The sequence below is a fragment of the Cupressus sempervirens genome, chromosome 9 (assembly GCF_028749045.1).
Source record: "Cupressus sempervirens isolate cs-2001-9-10 chromosome 9, ASM2874904v1, whole genome shotgun sequence".
In the NCBI taxonomy this organism is placed as follows: domain Eukaryota; kingdom Viridiplantae; phylum Streptophyta; class Pinopsida; order Cupressales; family Cupressaceae; genus Cupressus; species Cupressus sempervirens.
This window is the reverse complement of record NC_143126.1, coordinates 529,999,267-530,018,270: the sequence shown is the minus strand read 5'-3', so window position 1 is coordinate 530,018,270 and position 19,004 is coordinate 529,999,267. Positions and strand designations below refer to the sequence as shown.

The following is a 19,004-nucleotide window of genomic DNA, read 5'->3' as shown; positions in this document are numbered from 1 at the left end:
TAAAAGCATTGTTCCATATGACATCATGCTAAGTGAAATGGGGGCTGCGCCTATCGAGGCACTTGCTATGGTTCGCCTTTTAAGCTATCTAAAAAGAATCAAAAAAATGGAAGAGGATAGATGGCCAAAAGTTGTCTTTAGGGACACACTATGTAAGCGAAAAAGGACATGGATGCAACAAAACATCAAGTGGATGAGTAAATGGAATATTCATTTCAATATGTGCCCCACAAATAATAAAGAAATAAAGGTCTTTGTTATGGAGAAATTCTACAAGAGAAATTGGGGAAGCGAGATTGGGAGGAAGAAACTATATTATATAAATGAGTTCAACCCCACTTGTCATCAACTCGAAAAAGCGTACATAGGAGCCAACATTTCTTGGAGAGCTAAAATTCTTATTGCTCAGCTGAGAACCAACTCTCACCAACTTCGTTGTGAGACCGGGCATTGGAAGAGGCCAAAGGAGGCTTGGGAAGAGAGAATTTGCAGATTTTGCAATTCTGGAAAAGTGGAAACTGAACAACACCTTATTCTAGAATGTGAGGCCTACAAGGATAGCAGAGATAAGTTTGTAGATACTATATGTGACAGTTATTGGCATAACCTGTTCAACGAAGAGTACATTGAACAATTGGAGGGCTCATCATTAGTCTACACAAGAGGTGAACAACGCTACTTAAGTCTGCTTGAGTTGTCTTGCTGTCCCAGTGGACGTTAAATTTTTTATCTATCTATCTATCTAAAAGAATATTATAAATGCTGTTCTTGAGCATCTAGACTGTTCAGGCTCGTAAAACCAGCCATCCGATCATTCATTCATGTAAAGGAGACAGATAGGTACAGCATTGAAAATAAAAACCAGTTACAATGCAGGTACAGAGCGGGGAATAAAAACCAGAGCCAATCAAGCAGATCGTCAGACGCAGCATTAAATGTCCGTATTCAAATGTCGTCAAAGATTTTCGCTCAGCTCAACAGAGCTGCCAAAGCAAGAGTTGAGCGCGCCATTCCCCGGCTCTGAAGAGAAAATTCAAGCCAAATACCATTCCTCACATTCCCAGCACCAATGCAGAGCGGTAAAGATGGAAACCAATCCACCAATTTACTTTACTTCATCCCGAATAAAGATGGAAGACAAAGTAGAGCAAATTACATGGAAAAAATGTAAGGATTTTTGCACGCCATGCGCTCATGAAGGCTATCGAATTCCACGCTCAAACTTAGTTCTTAGAAAGCAACGAATATAAAATTTGGGAACAGCCGGTGGCACCCGACTCCAATCATAGAATTCGTCACCACAAATTTCCAAATAAGCTCCCTTGTGAATATCAACACTTTGTTTCAAACGCAAATTAAAATAAAATGTCCCTTTTTGGTCGTCGGTGTCTCTTTGCATTTAAAAATTCAACATTTCTTTCTGGCAGAGTTTCTGAAACAAAACGACATAAGTTGCTCCTGGCGAAAATATATGCATGTTTCTCATCCACAGCATTAAATATTAGATTGATTAGCTGTTCATGGTATGCGAATTTTTCCTTTGTATGGCTGTATTTATATAAACCCGCCGAAGCTTTCGATGTAGGGAAGTTACAGCTATCCTTTATCTTACATTTTATATGCATTGCGAATTTGATCGGAGATTACGTAATTGTCGACTACGGCTTTATTGTTGGGAAAAATATTGGCATTTGCCTGCTTCCCGCATAGGTTTTCGTCAAATGCGTGCGTCAAATAATTGGTGAAAATTTAAAATCAAATTCAGAACTTGTAATGCTCGAACTTCTGAACTTTTTTTTTAGCGACAATGGGATTTATAGTTCTGTTTGTGTTAGATTGTTAAATGAACAAAGAATTTGCAAGTTTCGTCTATAATTTTTAGGGAGAAAAATGCATTGTTTTTCTTTCGAATTGAGGGCTTTCATTTTATTCTGTAGCTACACATATTGCTTATTCGAATTGAAAGAATTTGCGAGTTCTTTTTACCGGACAAGATCACCGTTCTCGGTTTCAAATGTAGGGCTTTCTAAACTGCAAATGTTTAACAGTTGGTGAAAATTGAATTCAGAGATTTGTAAAAAAATTAATGTTCTGTATGTGAAATATGGTTTCTGGTTCCATTTATCATCAGTTGTCAATTATCAAGAGAATATAGAACATGTGTGCGTTAATTTTCAGTAAAACTGCCGATATTTTGTATCTTCTGATTGCCAAATTTATCATGCTGGGTGTCTTTCGGCTTAGGTGCTACGATAAACTCGAATTGTTTCTGTTAAATTGCCCCAAGATTTGCCCTGCCCGTGTCCATCAGGGTATGGCGCTTCTGGGTTTGGATATGGCAGCTTGCTCATGTCAGCATGTAACTTTTCTATATATTAGCATGTGACATGCTGTCTGGAGTATGGAGATTTAAACAACTGTCTCCATAAGAAAAGCCCTGATGATGTACCGCTTGAGTTCATCCCATTTGACATTGGGAAAGTGCTGTGTTACCCTTGCAGATTTAGTGTTTTAACTTTATCAAGTATCTACACAAACTATTACTTTAGTTTTAAATTTAAAGAATTTCTGGTATCATAATTTGGAAAACAAATTGCTGATTTCTGCTTCAGATCTAGGATTTGGTCTCATTTCTAAGTTTAATTAGTGGCAAAAATCAAATACAAACAAATTTCAACTCAATATTGGAAGTAGTTTCCACTTGATCATATGCAATATGGCCTCTAGCTTTATAAGATCATTCCATGCACTCAGGTCAGCTTTCAGGTCATATAGAGCCAAATGTCATTTTTTGTGTACCTTGTGCACCTGTCAAAGTCACATTTGGAATTTCCTATCTATTTTGTGCAAATATCTGGGAGGAATAAGGAGTTGCTCTTAAAGGATATAGATCCTCATAAAGTTCTTCTAATTGAAGCAAAATGAATATTGCAGATTTGAAAGAAATATAATAGTGGAAAATGAAATGTCACATAAGAAGGCGAAACCGCAAGTTCAAAATATATGCAATTCCTGTGTTTGGCGAGTTTGACTCTGGAAGATGTGCCACATTACTTGGCAATAAATTCAAAATATGAAAATTTACATATTTTTTGGATAGAAGCATTAGAATGGGTAGGGGGTGCTAAAATCGTGGGAGACACTGGCAAAAAGATGGAAAAAAAACTTTTGAAGCTGAAGATTACTCAGGCTAGAAGAATATGAGGAAATGAATCATCCATCTTAGGGCTGTAAAACTAAAATTAAAATTAAAATAGCAACAAACAATCTTAAATGGAGGGATTGCGTTGGATGAAGAGAGGGGTACTGGTATGATTTAGAATCCTCTAAAATTTGCAGATTTTAAAGATAATGAAATAGAGTTTTTGAAATAGTGATGTAAACTTGTAAAGAGAACAGCAAGAAGCTGAAGATTTGCCAAAACAGACATTTTAAAGAGTAAGAAGTAAGAAAACACGAGAAGAGTGAGAAGGAAAATGGAGGGGCGCCCAAATATTATGAGTTGCATGGATAAGTATAAAAGAAAGTGGACAACAATTTAAGGACCAGAATGTAAGTTGTGCAGAAAGAGCATAGAAAATAAACTTAGTTGGCAATTTGATGCATTTAAAAAGAGAATAAGAGCAGTTAAGGAAGAAGAGAGGAGTGTGTTAGAAGAGAGCTGTGTGGTAAAGATGGAAGAATGGGGAAAGGGGGATAGGAAGGAAGTGCAGTCCATACTTTGAACTGTACAAAAAGAAAAGACTTGGTTGAAGATTAAAGAAAATAGACTGTAGCAGTTCGTAGTAGAGGATTGTTTTGACTTGTTGATCAGTCAGCTGATATAAATAAATCACCTGCTGGTTGATCGCAACGAAGGAGACTCCGAAGCAGAAGATGTGTTAACAATTGAAAACAAACTTTGAAACTCCACAAATCTGAAGCATATAAATAAGAAGAGTAGTTTTTGTTTATGCAAACAGTAGCTAATGGGATGCACCCATATAAATTAAATGAAAAGGAGTGTTACATCTGTTCATTGCATCAACTGATGACCAATCTATACCGCAAACTGTCCAGCTGGAAACCGTTGTGTGAGACCCTCGCACAATATAACCACCTGACAACAGAATTACATCAAGGATGACATATATAGGCATGTAATATGCTTTCTGGAGATTTAGACAAAGTGTCGATAATAAAAGCCCAGACGATTTTACACTTGAGCTCATCCCGTTTGACATTGGGAAAGTCCCGTGAGTTTAAAGAATATCTTGTGTTATATTTTGGAAACAAATTACTGAATTCTGCTTCAGATTTAGGTTTTTGTCTTATTGGTACAGGAGCACCCGGGATGACAAGAAATGAACACTGCCCAAATATAGTTCTCATTTCTGTTTTGGTGTGAAGGCCGCTGGCAGCTCCCAGTGATTGATTTTGACTCACAGCCTGGAAACTATGGTTCAGGGCTAAAATTTTGTTAGATGCTGTGGTTGCAACTGTCTGTTTATTCATATATGCAAAATGTAGAATTGTGGACAAGACTTGCAAACTTTTCAATGCTTGTAAAACACTGTCTCATGGAATCCCCAGATTGTAAATATTTCAAGCAAAGGTGTGCTGCATTAGCCCTATGTTTCCAATTGCAAACACAAAGCAGTGAATAGGAGAGGCCTTGGGAGTTGATTAGAATGCAAATTGGCTTATTGACAAAATGAATCGATTGCCAAATATGTTTGCAAAAATGTGGAAGCATAAACAATGCTCCGAATTTGATTGAGCAATGACAATCATCTCCAAGAGATGGAGTATGGAGCCTTCTTAACAATAATGACTGAAGCATGAGCAAAATGGATTGTCCAAAAGGCTTTTTCTACTTTGAGGCAAGGAGAATTTCTTAGATGAAAAGCCAACTTTCCAACTTATAAATATGTGCTATTAGTCACAGGATACAAATATCCATCGAAGCAGACTTGGAAGTCACATATGTTTGGTTTGTTGGAAAGGCTTGAAAAACTTTCAAACAAATGTATTGTTTAGAAATATTAAACCAGTAACATGAGACAATAAATGAAGAAACATTATGGAAAGGAGGCATCAAACAGATGGAGGCAAAATGGACAGGGCATTGATAAAAGAGAAGAAGAATGAAACGGTCACAAGGGGAATAGTTACGTGGTAAGTGTGCAAAGACCAGACCTGCATAGGAGTTAAGGAGGCCATGGTGGTGTGTGGCACAGTAATTTAAGAGTAGAGCATCATATAGAATTCTAAAAAAGCTTAAGGCTGCATGCCAAGAAAGAAGAAACAAAACCAAAAGAGAGAGAAGTTGAAAGGGTAGGTGATGTGCAGCTCTGTTGTGCGAAGAAAGAGTCAAAAGAGACCAGTTCAGGTTCCCCTTCTCATGCAACGAAGGCATCTTGAGTAATGCTTCACACAAATCAAGAGAAGGGACACCGTGGAAGTTGAAGGATTGGTTAAGCAAAGAGATGTAGAAATTGATATAAAAGAAAATATGGAGAATGCAAGAGAAGAGGAGGGGAGGGCCAGAGTGTTTGAAAGGGGGTGTGGCCGCGCTAGAGAGGAGTATGTGCATAAAGGTAGAAAACTTCCATTTGCACTGGTGGAAGGCATAACAAATTTTAGAGGGATGTGAGAATTTTATTGGGAGAAAGGTCGATGGACAAGTCATGATTATGATTTGATGTAAACTTGCTTACTGTTGGAATCTAAACTTTTATTTGAAGCAAAGAGTCTTGACATATGTTTTTTGTTCGAGTTAGAAGGTAGGAGGGAGTTTCTCTTGCATCAAATGGTATCAGAGTTAGAGGTTCTGAGTGCATAGGTAGAGTGCCAAATGCAAGGCAGCTTGTGCCAGGACCTGCAGATGAATAGTGAAGTGTGGGTGAAGAGATTGCTGACCACGTGGTAATTTACATTTGAGAATGTGAAGCAGTCGTGGAGGCTCAAAAGGATTGTTGCAGGTCTCAGAAGTCCCAATTGGTTGAAAGCTTGAAGCCATGGAGAAGAGAGTGTATGTGTGAGAAAAACTGCAGTAGATGAAAGGACGAGTCTGAAGAAGAGGATGAGGCGGGTCACGAGGAGGCCCATATTGATTTCATTTTTGGAGCGATATTGGGAAGAGAGATACATGATGTTGAGATTCCTTTTGAAGGAGAATTGCAGCTAGAAGGGGGAAAAAGTGAAAGTAGCCCAAACAAATGTAGAGAAAAGAGAGGAAGAAATGGTCACAATGGATCATCAGTTGGTGAATGAAATTGATGAAGAAGAAATTACCTTGTAGGTCGAGTTAGTGAAAGAAGAGGTGGATTAGAAGGAAGAGGTTAATGAGTGCCCAGTCTTTGATCAAGGATCAGAAGACGATTATGCATTGCTTGAAGAGGAGATTGATAGAAATGAAGAGCTGTTTAGTGCAACAACAGATAAAGTAGCTGTAGTGGACGCTGAAGAGGATAAAGAAGATGTGCATCCAACAACGAAGTGTGAAAGAAAATGATGAAGATGAGCATGAAGTGGATGTTGGAATGGTAGAAGAGCACGAGTTAAAATATGAAATTGTTGTGGACAGTTTGTATTTGTTTGAAGGTTGAAAGAAAAGAGAATTCAATTGCAGATTTATATATGGATGTTAAGTGGTGAGGTGTGTTGTGAGGTTCTCACACCATCGCCCCAAAATTTTGGGGACCCCCTTTTTTTGATCGCCATGGTGAACTTTTTTGGAGTTGTCCAAAAAAAATTCGATTTAGAAGATCTTACACCTTGGACGCCTTCAGGCCAGAAGAGATGTGTTTAGATTTGTTTTTTTCACCTAGTCTTAACTTGATTTTCTAGAACTTGTAATTTTGTCCTTGGGCCAAATGATTTCAAAGATAACACTTTTTTCGATGGTTAGAACAATACTCGGCAGGATAAATTTACAATTTTTTGTAGACTTAGACGGATTTTGAAAATTGGATGTAATTGTATAATCTTGAGCATTTTCAAAATGAAATTCTTTAGATTTAATTGTTTTGGAAAATCTTAAATTTTTGGTGAAAGAGAAAATTTTTGCGATAGTGAAATTGAATTGGAAAAATTGATTTTGGATGCTAGAGAAATGATTTATTTTGGTATAAAAAAAAATTAATTGCATTACAAAATCGAGAATGGATTAAATTGCAAAATTTTGCATTAAATTGGTTAAATTTGCCTTGAAGATTTTAAAAATACTTAAAGAGGTTGGTCAATTAAAATTGAAAATCGATTTTAGCTTGCTCAATCCGATTTTAAATGATATTTTAATTACTAAAATGTTATTAAATGAAAATTTTAACATCCCCAAGGCTTTCTTAATTTTATTTTACAATTTTTGGTCCTAACTGGCAATTAAATGTGCAAATTTCACTATAGGCAAAATTAATTTTGGCGTGGCATTTAAATTGGGACCATTAATGAAACATTAATTTAATTGTCTTCTCCTATAGGTGCTAGTCGGCCAGCTTCGAGGAGTAAAAGGAAAATGGTATAGGAGGGCTCCTCCCTCTCCCATTTTTTCATTCCATCACAGCCTTCTTCTCTTGTGTTTAGCGATTTTTTTGGAGCAGCTTTCGTCTCTTTATTTGGCGATTTTCCCTTGGAAGGGCAGCTCTCTCACTTGGCAATTTTTGGAAGACAATTTCAGGCTTGGCAATATTTTTTCCTTGAAGCACATTTGTCATTGTTAAGGACTGATTTCCTACTTGCATAAGGGGCTACGATTTCTGCCCTAGGCAATTCAAGGCAGATCTGAAACTTCTTCTTGGTTGGTGCTTTTTTTAAGGATTGATTTTCTTGCAAAGGGCTGCAATTTTTTGCACTAGATCTGGGCGATTTTACTTGGAGGAGGAAACATATGATCAAAAGTCAGATTTTGGCAAAGTGTGGGCAGTTTCAAAGAGATTAAAATTCTGATTTTGCAAGGAGGTTTGAATTTTCAAAGTTTGATCCGAACTTCAAAAGGAGGCCCGACTATTGGTAAAGGCAAAATCAAGGTAAAATTCAATTCATTTTAGAGCTGAAGATTGGTTCAAAGGTGGAATTTACTCCTTGTTCTTGCTTGGTTTCGTTTCCCTTATGTTCTTCTTGCATTCATCATCCACCACTTCATCATCCCATTTATAGGTTGAAGATTGGAGAGATAAGTGTAGATTCCATAATAGGACACTTGGCAAGGCAAAAATAAGCTAGACAACCCTAGGAATGAAGTTGAGAGATATAAGTGTAGTCCATCCTAAGGTAACGAAGAGGCAAAAATAAGTGGTAGTCCCACCCCTAGGTTGAAGATTGAAGATTGATAAGTGTAGTGATAGGACTTAGTGAGGCAGAAATAAGCTCGATTCCATCGATAGAAAGAAGGTTGGAGATCGATAAGTGTAGTCCATATCACTTAGAACGAAGGGGCAGAAATAGGTGTTTAGGATGGTAGATGTTAGTGCAAGCAAGAACCCAAAGGGAACGAATACCAAAAAAGACAAGGAAGACATGATGCCTAAGACCACCTTCTTCTCGAAAGTGAGGTGAATAAGTGACACAAATATCGACACAGTAAACATGATACAGCTAAAGGACAAACTGAAGGAAGGACAATCCCCCATGGCAAAGAAGATATACAAGAATGAAATTGTACACGCAGTGGCCTTTCCTCCTACCTTGCCTTGTCCATAATTGGTAATAGAATGTGCATCCTAGTTTGATTTGGTAAGTCCATCATTTTTGATGAAGGGAAGAGAGTGTTAGCCAACATTGGCGAACAAGTGATCGAAGAAGCATTCAATATCCCCTAGTACAAAAACATGACAGTGGTAATGATGGATTAGACGGCTAAGTTATTCTAGGACAATTAGGAGGTTTATTTTATTCATCTAAAACAGGATTGGCTACACGAAGGCAAGAAGGGAGTTACCAGATCATCAAGGCTCACCATATTAGATTTCAAATCAGATGGTGATCTCATTTTGCTTCTCAGTCGGATCATGGGCCTAGCTCAAGGTATGCAATTCAAAAACTAGATGTACTTCTTTATTGATGAAATTGAAAAAGGAAAAAGAAGATTTGATTGGGCTAGGATTATAAGCAAGAATCTAGAATTGCAACTTAGGACCGTGCAAAATCAAAAGAAATTCTATATGGTGTCCTATCTGTTCTATTTGATTGCGAGGTTGTATGAAAATCTAGGACTTAAGGCCTTGGGAATGGGTCGAGGCAATGTTTGGTGCATGAATGGTATCTACAACTTCACTTGCACAACAACAAAGACTATAAGATATTGTGTGACGCCTTTTATTGCAAGGGACACCTACTAAGAGACTCTCAGTGGAAGTAGAAACAAAAGTCAAGAAGTATGGGAGTTGGTTCATCCAATTTCCGCAATTCACTTATATTAGAGTAGCAAGAAGCACAGTATGTCCCAAGAGACTTCCAAGGTACCCACCCGACAAGGTAGTTTTGATGGAATTGGCTAGGCAACTTGAGCATTATGACAGAATGAGGAAACTCAAAGGCGAGACAGGCATTACCTTCTCATTTGGAATTGGCATTGATAGTTGCCCCAATCCTATCGCCTTTCCAGCTGCGTAGAAAGAATTAGAATGGTATCATCTAGCATGGTATAGAGCAAGGCAAGGATTTGATCCTAATGGTCTTATCAAGGCATCTCATGGGAATACATTCAAACATGTTCCTACTATAGAGGATTTCTGGGCCAATGCATGGGATGACTTTCACATGAGGAAGCTAGCTTTCTTAAGATTGTCAGTGAACATGATGAGGGCAATTAGATGGAGAGGCCTTGATATTCCTGATCAACTGGAGGATGATGAAAATGTGTTGAGAGAAGATTATAATACAGTGGAGGGAACAAAGTTGAATCTAGTGGATTGGAATGATCACCAGGATCCTTCCTTGGAGGCAATTACAAGAGCAATTGATTTGCACATCGAGTCGTGGTACAATGGGAAGTTGAGGAAATTACAAAGTCAAAGGGTACACCTTACTTATGAGAAGATGAAGCCAAAGGAAGGTCTGACGGAATTAGTCAGACAGAGGGGCGAAGGAGGTAGCCAACAACAAGGAATAGTTAGAAGCAAGAAGAGAGGTTTGGAGGTTGAAAAGGGTAAAGAACATCATGAACCTCTAGCAAAGAGACAGAATGCAACACCATCAAGGGAAAGTATAATTGAGGCTAGAGGTCAAGAGGATAACGCAAGTGAACAAGGGACCATGGTAGATGTTGTATATGAGCAATGTTAGTATGCTAATAGAAACCAAATTTAAATAAAGCTTCTACAAACTAAACAAAATTCATAAACTTCAAGATAGACTAAGACTAGCTCTCAATTGAGAATATGAGCCATTAATGGACTCTCTCAATAAGAAGCTCTCTTGTTGAGTGGCTTTGTCTAAATAGATAGGATGTATGCTCAAGCTCATGCTTCAAAAAGGGCTTCAAATGGAGTTGGAATTTGGGTGTGAGTGTATGGTTTTGATGTAAAATGGCTTCTTAAAATGGCATTATGACTTTACTTCATGGATTGTGTTAAAATGACTTGGGAGAGGATTCCTTAAATAGGCAAAGGGTTTGAGGGATCAAGGGCTAGGATGCAAGGATGTGAAAAAGCTTATAGAAGGTTCAGATTGCATGAGAGGAGAGCACATGGATTGTGCTTCCTTACAACCAATCAGGGAGTGACACATGTCACATAGTGAGAGGATGGAGGAAAGGGGAAGGATGAGTCAACAAAGGAGGCTCAAGGGATAAAATCTTCATAAAGACCCTCATAATGACTTGTAAGAGCAATAAAAGGGCTTGTAAGAGTCATTTATGACCTAGTGGACTTCATAAAGTTTTATGGTTGAGATATTTTGAGGGTGATGAGAGCAATTTCGACTTGGACTTGATTAGGAAGGTTTTAAGCTTGCTTAGGATTGTGTAAATGATTAGAGAATGGATTAGGATGGTTTAGGATTAGCTTAGGGGTAGGCAAGTGGATGGCATTTAATGAGGGTGGGTGAAGGAGGAGATATTTGTTAACTTTGGCTTGGGTTAGGAAGTTTTAACTCATGTTTAGGGGATGTGACAAGGTTAGGAGGGGATTAGGATTAGGTTTAAAGACATCTTCTAGAAGAGTCTAGACTTTGGATGAGGATAAAGACTTTCTAGAATAGTCTAGAATTTCCTAGGATGAGGATGAAGACTTTCTAGAAGAGTCTAGAACTTCTTATGATGAGGATAAATTAGATTTTTAGGAAATAAATAAAGTTTTATTTATTTCAAGGGTTTGGGTTGAGGAGATATTTATTAAAACTTTTTTAATAAACATGAGGATTAATATTTAATCGTAATTAAATATTTTGAGTTGGGATTAGGGGTAGGAAATGATGGGATTAGCCTTTAATTAAAATTAAAGAAGGATTAGAAGATTTTGGAAGAGGTTATTGGTCTCAAGAAGATTGGCCAAGTTTTGGGCAAAAAATAAATTTTTTATTTATTTTAAGATTTTTGGTCAATTTATTAATTAAATAATTAATAAATAAGGAAATAATGTTTAAATAAGATTTAAACATTTTTGGGAGGGATTCTTTAATTAAATATTTTTAATTAAGATAAAGGGATTTAATGGCATAAAAATTAATTAATTAATTAATAAATGATGATGTCATCAGGACTTTTTTAGAAAATAAAAATATTTTATTTTCTAAAGGATTTTTAGGTGTCTACATTTTGCCCCTCTTTGATGTGATGCCGCAAGTGGCATGGCATCAAAGATAAGAAAATAAGATGCCCAAGGCTAGAGCAGAAGAGGAGAGAATGGACTGTGAGATGCCCCCTCAAGAAGGCGGTGGGGAGAGAAAGCGAGGGTCGACGACTTCTTGAAAAGTACAAGAATCCGAGATGAGCAAGAAGACTCAGATTTGCTTAAGAGAAGAGGTTTGGTTAGCTCAAACTCTTACTACGGGAGAATGATAAAGGGAGAATCAGAGGCACAAGAGGAAGCAAGTTTAAGATCTCAGGGATTGCAGAGGATGAAGGAGCGGAGCGCTATAAAAGGAATCTAAGATGGGGAGATGGATGAGGGGATTAAAAAAGCTGATGCAACAGGATTTCAAAGAGTCAAATTGGCGGAAGATGGGTTTCGGAGATCCCTAGGACTAGGATTGTGGATCTCGAAAGATGAGGCTTGGTGGATTGATTTGGATTGGTGGATCCCTAAGACTAGGATTGTGGATCCCTAAAGCTAAGAGTGATGAGTGATTCAAAGAGATACTGACGCATCAGCTGGGGTAGGAGAGACGGATGCTGGATATGGATGGGTGATAATGGAGATGAAGGAAAACCATTGAAGCTTTTTGAGAAGGGGGCATACTTCAAAGAGAAGTACCACCATGTAGTTGAGCACTAGATTTGCTATAGGACTGTTGGTTAATTGCCAAGGTTACCCAGAACATCAAGGCCTTTTCACCAACTATCCAGAGGACTGACGGACTGACTTAAAACAAACACACAAGGATTGCCCCAGCATCACACATGAATCTCAAAAGAATCAGAGTGGAACCGACACTAGGTAACCCACAAGCAGAAAAGAAAAACAAACAAAAGACATGATCAAGACCTTACGCTCTGATTGCCCCATTCATAGTATACCATGATATGGAAGATCGTGGAAACCTTGAGGAGGGAACAAGGAGATTTCTTGGAAAAGATATTTCAAGACCCAACAGGGAAGAGTCCAAATCAAAAGAAAGCGAAAATCCAAAAGAGAACCATTTGCCAACGAGATGGGTAGGACGAGGTACTAACGGACCAAGATCAGACATGAGGAAAGCTATATCCTGCAAGGACCTATTGGAGAGCACCTAAGCTGGTGGATGTGGATGAGTGATGTGTCTGGCAAGATGAACTAAGAAAGATAACACTTTGGTGATAGGAGATCTAGCTAAAGGATGCATTGGGATAGCTAACCAAGGGTTGTGCGATGTGTGCAAGATGCTAATCAAGGAGGAACTAACACGAACAATGGATAGATACAATGGTACTAAGCTAAAGAGGATGTACAAGCTGACAGACCAAGATATTTACAAGCGGGCTAATCAAGATATGGTACAAGCTAACAGACCAATGATATGTATGATACAGATGGATAAAAGCTCAGGATGAGAGGATAGCAGGATAGCTCGATTTTGTGTAAGATGTAGAAACTAAGGATGAGGTGATAACGTAAGATATGGATTTGGAAGGATGCATCCAACGATGATGATAGATGTGTGACCAAGGATGGGGACAATGCTAAGGTTGGTGGTAGCTGAGCTGATAGATAGTGCTAGAGTGAATGGCTAATGAGAGGATGACATTGGATTTGCATGAGGATAGCCTAGAGCGAGGTACCAATGACAAAGGAGGATGGACAAGACAAGATCTCCAAGGAATACAGTGCCCCCCAGTTAGAAGATGACATGCGGAAGGAGGTCTTATGATGGATGTGATAGGATTGAAGCTAGGATGGAAAAAGCTGAAGGGGCTAGGGAGATGGATGATAGCTGAGATGATTGGCTGAAGCTGCATAAGATTAGTGGATGGTGTGAGATGGAAGCTGGAGGATGGAGGATAGGTGGATAGATTGGAAGATGGAGTTGGATGTCAAGAGATGATCAAAAGCATGAGGGTGATAGGCTAAGCTAGGGATGGCGGGATTACGCATGACGCTTGTTTGCCAAGTTTTCATCATGGTACTTGTCCAAGGCGCTTGAATTGCCAAGTTTTCACCAGTGGACGCTTTATTTTTCTTTTCTTTTTTGACTTTTTGACTTTGGACTTAGCTGGAATGATGTTGGCTTTCTTCAGCTATTTTGGCTTTTTTGGGATTTTTCACTGGCTGTTGGAATGTTCAATTTTGTTGCTAGCTGTTGGTACACCGGATGTGTGATTTATGCAATAGATCGGATTAGATGGGATTGATGGTAGGAGATGGAGGGATGAAAATGCTGGAAAGGAGCATGAGATGGGGATGCTTGCAAGAGCAACATTGGCACATGTTGGAACGGGTGTGAAAAGAGCATATGGGGGATAGATGGTAGATGCAAGTGTGATGGAGGATTTGTGGAAGCGTGCTTGGGGATATAGGCACCCAAGATGGAGTTAGCAGATGGGGGACATGAGTCACTAGATGGGGGATTAGCAATGGTGGATGCCATTATGCATTGGGTTTCAACTTTTTTCTTGGGGATCCACATGGTTTTGGATTTTTTTTTCATAGGCTTTTGCATTGTTTTGCATTCTTTGATTGGATGTTGCCTTTTTGGAGTATGTCTTTTAGAATAGACATATGATTGCCTAGGATGTGGATTTTTAGCTTTATGCATTTTGAAGTTGGCATTCACATTGCTGTGGTAAGCTTTGGGAAGATGGTTAGGAGAAGCTTGGTGAGATGGAGAGGATATGAAAGAGCATGTAGGGGGATGATGATGGATGATGTGCCTTGATATGTGCCTTTGTTGATCTTGCATAGGAATGGATGGAATAGGATTTTTATGATGGCTGATAGGAGGATGGAGGATGGTAGATTTTGGGACATAGGGACCCAAAATGGATTTAGCGGATGAAGGGGGGATATGGTAGGTTGTTTTGGGTTGCAAAGATGGTGGAGGGGGGATGACATAAGATTTCTTGAAGGAGTGATGGGAGGCTGGCATGGTGGGCTTGGAGATAGGCTTGGTTTGGGGGTGTGGTGTACCAACACCTTTAGATGGTGAGCCTTTAGATACATATCCAAGACCATGAAATCCTAGATTTTTTTGTGCAATAATAAGCTCTCTGATTCCTTTCTCTTGTGGTCCTAAACCTTGACCTTGATAATGCCATCGATTGAGCATTTGAACAAGCTGAGGAAACTTTTTGCTTGCAGAAAATGGTAGAAGTGATTTATTAGGTGTATTGCAATGGGGAGATACTGTTCTTAATTCTTCTGCTGAGAGAGGGCCACCGTGGATGAATGTAAGTGAACCAAGAGGGTAGATTATAGATGGTGGAATAGCTTGGATAGGTGGTAAGATGGAAGCATGGAGTGGGGGAGATGGAAGGATAGGATCTTGATGTAGCTAGTGGGATGACAAGATATCTTGTAGTGGAGGAGATATGGCTTGAGGTTTTGGAGATGGAGGAGATGGTGACTGCACTATGGATGGAAGACATGGTACGATGATATCTTCATTTATGCTTTGGGGGATGTCAACATGCTTTTGGGCAGGATCTTGATAGGATTGGTTTGGAGTGGATGGTGCGATAGGAGGTGAAGGGATGGATTCTTCAAAGGCAGCGGATGGAGAGATGGGAGATTCAGTAGTGGAGATGGGTGAGTAGAAGATGGATGCATAAGGGTCATTACGAGAGATTTGGGAAATGCTTGGAGGCGATGTGGATAGGATTTGGAGGGATTTGATAGGTGGTGGGATTTTGATGCTTGCGGGAAGTGGAAGGATTTTAAGCAATTTGATGGATGGTATGGGGATGATAGCTATGGGAGATGGAGGTGATATTATAGATGGGGAAGCTTCATCACTGACTACTTCACATGGTTGGATTAGATGACATGGCTTATCGACTGTTGGAGGCAACTTTTCTTGTATTTCCTCTAGGAGATTCCTTGGAGACTCGTGTGTCAAAGGTGGAGGTGGATTGACAGGAATAGCTAGTGTGATGGGGGTGGAAGATTGGAAGCTTGGTTGATGGGGTGATGGAGGGGAAGCTGGAATATCAGATGGCATGACTAGATAGTTTGGAATAACTCTTGGATTTTGGGGGATGCTTGGGGGAATGTTTCTAAGGCTTTCAATATACCCGTCATAGTCAACAAGATTTTCATCATCATTGGAATAGGAGGTGGTGGGAGCAAGGACAATGCGACCAAACACATCATGATAGGATTGGTACTTCATGCTTTGATGATGAGTTTGATGGGGATGGGGTCTTGCGTATGGATGAACACGGAAGCTCATGGTTGGATTTGGGTTAAGCACAGATTTTGGATTGGCTGATGAAAGATTTCCTAGGGAGAGTCAAAGTTGCATGACAGACCTAAGGAGGATTGGCTAGAGATTTTTGGCTGTCTTATGGGTGGAAGACTTCAAGGGTATGCTGTCAAAAAGTGAGAGTTTTGGTTTCCTATGTGCTGGATTTGGTGGTGGATGTGTCAACTTGAGGATAGACTAATGATCCTATGGGCATGACATGAGATTGACCACTTGTGGATCCCAACCTTTAGCTCAAGGTGATGAGGGATGCAAGTGAAAAAGCTAGATTACCCTAGACAATGCTCTGTCAGAGGGATAACCTTGGTGAGATTGGTTGATTGGTAGGATTGATTGGATAGCAAACTCTGGCAGAGTAACAACAACTCTTTAAAGGCTTGGGTGATTTTGGATTGGGTTGCTAGCTGGCTGGGGGGATGATTTGGATGGACTTTGGATTTGGGATTGTTCTAAGGCAAAGAACTAGATAGATTCGGTTGCAGCGGGGGAGCTTGGATGATTTTCTGATAAGGCAGTGACTACGCTAAGTATGCCTTGAGCTGGGAGATTTCTGCTTTTCTGGGATTTTGACCAAAGTTGGCAAACATTCATTCAAAAGCTATGAACAAATAAGAAAACAAAATTTTGGAGCAAGCACGTCAAACACACCAACATCCTAGGAAGCTTTCTACAAGGATGAAATTTGTTATAGCTAGGGAGTCCTCGATATACGCAAGGTACGTGAGGCCCAAATCCGTAGATGAAACCAAAAAGATGTCACACAGCCGAGAGAAGCGGTAACCCACTTCTCCTCTTTCACTTCTCAAGGGTATAAAGTTCCTTGAGGCTTAGCCCGAGTGACAAAATCTTGATTCCAAGAGAGGTGTCTTTGGATTCACCTCCCGATTTTTATACTCCACCGGAACACCGGAGTTGAGGTCGTCCCAAGGGGTGATGAAATCCCCAAGCAGGCCTCCTAAAAAGTGTAAAACAAGACCACATACATGATCTTGGGCTTTAAAAGACACACGTTTATTCCAATTGATGATTTAGATTTTGTAAGCTATGATTGAAGACACTTGTGATTATGGCATACAATGTTCATTCCAATTTGACAGCATCATTAGCATAATGAAAGTCGAGAGATTGTCAACATAAGAAATGTGAGCGCCATTGAAAAAGCGTCAAAACCATGCGATGTTCATTGATTTTTAGGCATTCAAGATTGAGTGTGAGTTTATTTTAAGCCCAAAACAAAGATGTGTGAAACTCGATTGCCAAGCGCGCACCCAGAGGCCCTCCACGTCAATAGTTGTTCAATTTTTATGCCCAAACGAAGTGTGAGCGAGATTAATGCGCATTCAAGAAATTTTCTAACTTAGAAAAACCACTAAAGACCCAAGTGAGTGGAGTTTGATCTTTGTGGAGCACTTAACACCCTCTTAGGTAGACCCATCCCCATAGATGGTGCTGAGATTGCAACCAATGGTTAAATTGATGGGTGATTAAAGAGGGTGAGTCCAACTAAAAACTTACTCAAAGCGTCTTTATTAGTTTTTATAACTTTGAAGATTTCAAAAATGTGGATTCTTTTTATGCCCCAAAAGATGATTATTTGATCTATGGCATTCAAGATTGGATTTTGTTGTTTTAATCATGCATTCATAAAAAAAAAAAAACTTGATTTTAATCCATGGCACTCAAGAGTGATTTTAGCAACATGCATTCAAAGAAAAGTGATTAAACATTCAAGTTTTTTCCTTTGAGCATTCAAGATTGAGATTTTGTGTGTTGTTTTAAGAGCTTTGAAGTGCTTTGTTTTAACCTTAGATCATTCAAGATTGTTTTGGACTCAAAAGTGAAAATGACTCTTTGGACTTTGGTTTTCATTCAAGATTTTGTGTTCTAGTTTGCATATTTTAAGCCCAAAAATGATATTCCTAAATTGTTTTGATGCATGAAAAACTTAAGAAACATTCAAGATTTTGCAACAAGACATTTGTTTGGAACAAATAACAAAAGTTTTAGGACTCTTAGTTTTCATGAGATTTTTAAAAGAACTTTAAAATATTTTCAAATGAGGTTCATTTTATCCTTAATTGATGCTTTGAGTTTGATTTAGATTTTAGTGTGCACTTAGTGTTGATTTTGAACCTTTTGCAATGGAAACTTGAAGTTCTTTTTAAATTCCCAAAAATGAAGTGTTCCTAACTTTGCATGAATGCATCTAAAACTTTGATGTTGCAAGGATGCAAATGATTAGATTGGTTTAGTTTCACTTGTTAAAAGATTTTTTCTTTTTTGCAAATTTTTAATTTTTTAATGGATTTAAGTATGATTTGGGGGTTCATTTTAAGCACTAAAAATAAGTGTGTATGATTTTGCTTCCTTAAAAAAAAAAATGGCCAAGATCTCCCACAAGAAGAAGAAGAAGAAGTAGATGGAATAAGAAGAATATAGACAAGAAGAGGAAGAAGAATTCCAAGTGCTTTGTCCACCTATAAGCTTGAAAAATCTGCAAATACTATGAGATAGACTATGAGTTCCTTTGTCTTCTTCATGCTCATGTGGACCTACAAAACCAATTTATACAATCCTACCAATCACAAAAACAAGAAAAATTAGCCAAAATCAGCAAATGACATACAAAACTTGACTAAAAAAGCTAATGAAGATGACCCATGCGGGGTCCCACCGGGTGTGCCAAAATGTATATGAGCAATGTTAGTAAGCTAATAGAAACCAAATTTAAATAAAGCTTCTACAAACTAAACAAAATTCATAAACTTCAAGATAGACTAAGATGAACTCTCAATTGAGAATATGAGCCATTAATGGACTCTCTCAATAAGAAGCTCTCTTGTTGAGTGGCTTTGTCTAAATAGATAGGATGTATGCTCAAGCTCATGCTTCAAAAAGGGCTTCAAATGGAGTTGGAATTTGGGTGTGAGTGTATGGTTTTGATGTAAAATGACTTCTTAAAATGG

General features: G+C 38.7%; 1 protein-coding gene across 2 annotated transcripts in view; it reads left to right on the top strand.

Moving 5' to 3' along the window:
- Positions 1–782: 782 nt before the first annotated feature.
- Positions 783–19,004, top strand: part of LOC149539679 (vesicle-associated protein 3-1-like) — a 127,944-nt gene continuing 109,722 nt past the window's right edge. Inside the window, exon 1 of one of the 2 annotated variants that reach the window (XM_089799314.1) lies at positions 783–1,167. The gene's annotated coding sequence lies outside the window, so the exon portion shown is untranslated. Of the gene's footprint in view, positions 1,524–19,004 lie in introns of both variants that reach the window. The other variant, XM_089799313.1, reaches the window with a different exon arrangement.